A 1,744-nucleotide genomic window follows, 5' to 3' on the forward strand; every position below is an offset into this window, starting at 1 on the left:
TGGCACCCCCAGCACTACCCACCTTCCCTCCAATAAGTGGTCATACTGTAATTTGAAGTAGGTGTCACTGCCCTCCCCCTTTATAAATGGAGAAGGGGACTTGAGAATGGTGAACAGACCCTCCCCAGGTCTAAACAGTTCTTGGCAGAAGTAGTAACAGATCAAAAGAAGTGGTGTATTGAGGATATCTGCCATCTTGAATATGCTGCTATTGTGAAGTGTCACTGAGTGGTAGACAGCTCATAGTGACTCTTATCAATCCATTGTATCGGTGATCTTCTTCTCTGGCCTGTACAAGGAAATCTTACCATGCTGCTGTGTCTCCTGCTGCTGCCATCTTGGTTCCAAGAGTTCTCCCCAGAACAAGTTTATTCTGTAGTGGTGTGGAGGCTCCGTTGCACCAGCCTCAAGGGTGGGGGGGAGATGCCTGAAGTCCACACCAGGTGAGGGGATTCCTGGGGCCCAGCCGTGGGAGCCTCATGGACCTGCAGTGGTGGTGTGGACTCGGCAGTGGGGGGCTGGGAGCCACGGGACTCACCCATTCCTCCCTGGGAATCCTTGATCTCCTGATGTTGAGCCTCGATCTGCACTGAGGACCAGCAATCAACTGTTTAACTGTTCAATTATCAATAAACAGAGAACTGTAGAAGGCCCTCCTCTATGTGGCCTGGTGCTCCCGCAGCTCCCTACATTGCTGCCACCACCACTGCCATCTTGGAACCCCCCATACACTGTTTTAGTAGAAGTTGATATGAATTTGAAGCTGCCCACCCCACCGCCACCAAATTAAATGGAAGAGAAAGAAGTAAGACCGCCATGACCCAGTGGAGAAAATTATGTAAATCCTGGGTCAAAAGAAGGAAATCCTCCTCCAAAGGCTGGAAACCCACTGAAAGGAGAGAAAAATGATCCTGTGCCTCAGTTTTGGCTTCCACGAGGCCCTCTGCAACTTCCAAAAAAGTCCTCAAATGGATCTTCAAAGAAGTCAAAGAAAAATGGGAACCTTCCAACAAAAAATTCTGTGAAGGCTTCATCTGGATGATGGAATGTGAAGCCAAACTCAAATGGACTATCAAAATGATTTCCACCTATACCTCCACTTCCAGGATTCAATCCTTCTTTGCCATATTTTTCATAAATGTCTCATTTTTTCGCATCTGATAACACTTCATATGCCTCAGCTGCTTGTTTGAATTTTCTGTCTGCTTCATTTGTATTCTGAGGATTTTTATCAGGATGCTACTACAATGCCAATTTATGATATGCCTTTTTTATATCCTCAGGTGAGGCATGTTTCTACACGCTTAGTACTTCATAGTAATCCACCATGTTTGAGCAGGTTGTTGGAACAAGAACTCTGAGGAATACTCTCGTTGCACTTCTTCCAAGACAGACTTGTTTGGGTTTTTTTGGCAACCATAGGATAGTCTATATTCTTCATCAACACCACATACTCAGAGAATCTGATAGATGCATGAGACAGAAAGAGGTGTTAACGCCAGAAACAGCACAAGATAAAACAGGACAGAGTAGCAGTACAAGTGGTGAGCTAACAGACAGCTGATGCAATGCGCTTCTCCATCCACGGAGAAAGATTCCTGCTTTTGATTCTTAAAAGGATCTTATATAAATTTTGGGGAGCTCTGATAGTGTGGTCTGTAGAGTTGACCCAAAGGCCATGCTTCTCTGATTCAAATTTACCAGCTGCTTCTCAGTATAAAGATGGGCAATCTTCCCCCATGTG

At 45.5% G+C, this 1,744-nt stretch overlaps 1 pseudogene; it reads right to left on the reverse strand.

Moving 5' to 3' along the window:
- Window positions 1–368: 368 nt before the first annotated feature.
- On the reverse strand, window positions 369–1,329 carry LOC102868187 (annotated as a pseudogene).
- Between the last annotated feature and the right edge of the window lie 415 nt (window positions 1,330–1,744).

This window comes from Elephantulus edwardii, unplaced genomic scaffold (genome assembly GCF_000299155.1).
Source record: "Elephantulus edwardii isolate Elephantulus edwardi_28Jun2011 unplaced genomic scaffold, EleEdw1.0 scaffold00026, whole genome shotgun sequence".
NCBI classification, from domain to species: Eukaryota; Metazoa; Chordata; class Mammalia; order Macroscelidea; family Macroscelididae; genus Elephantulus; species Elephantulus edwardii.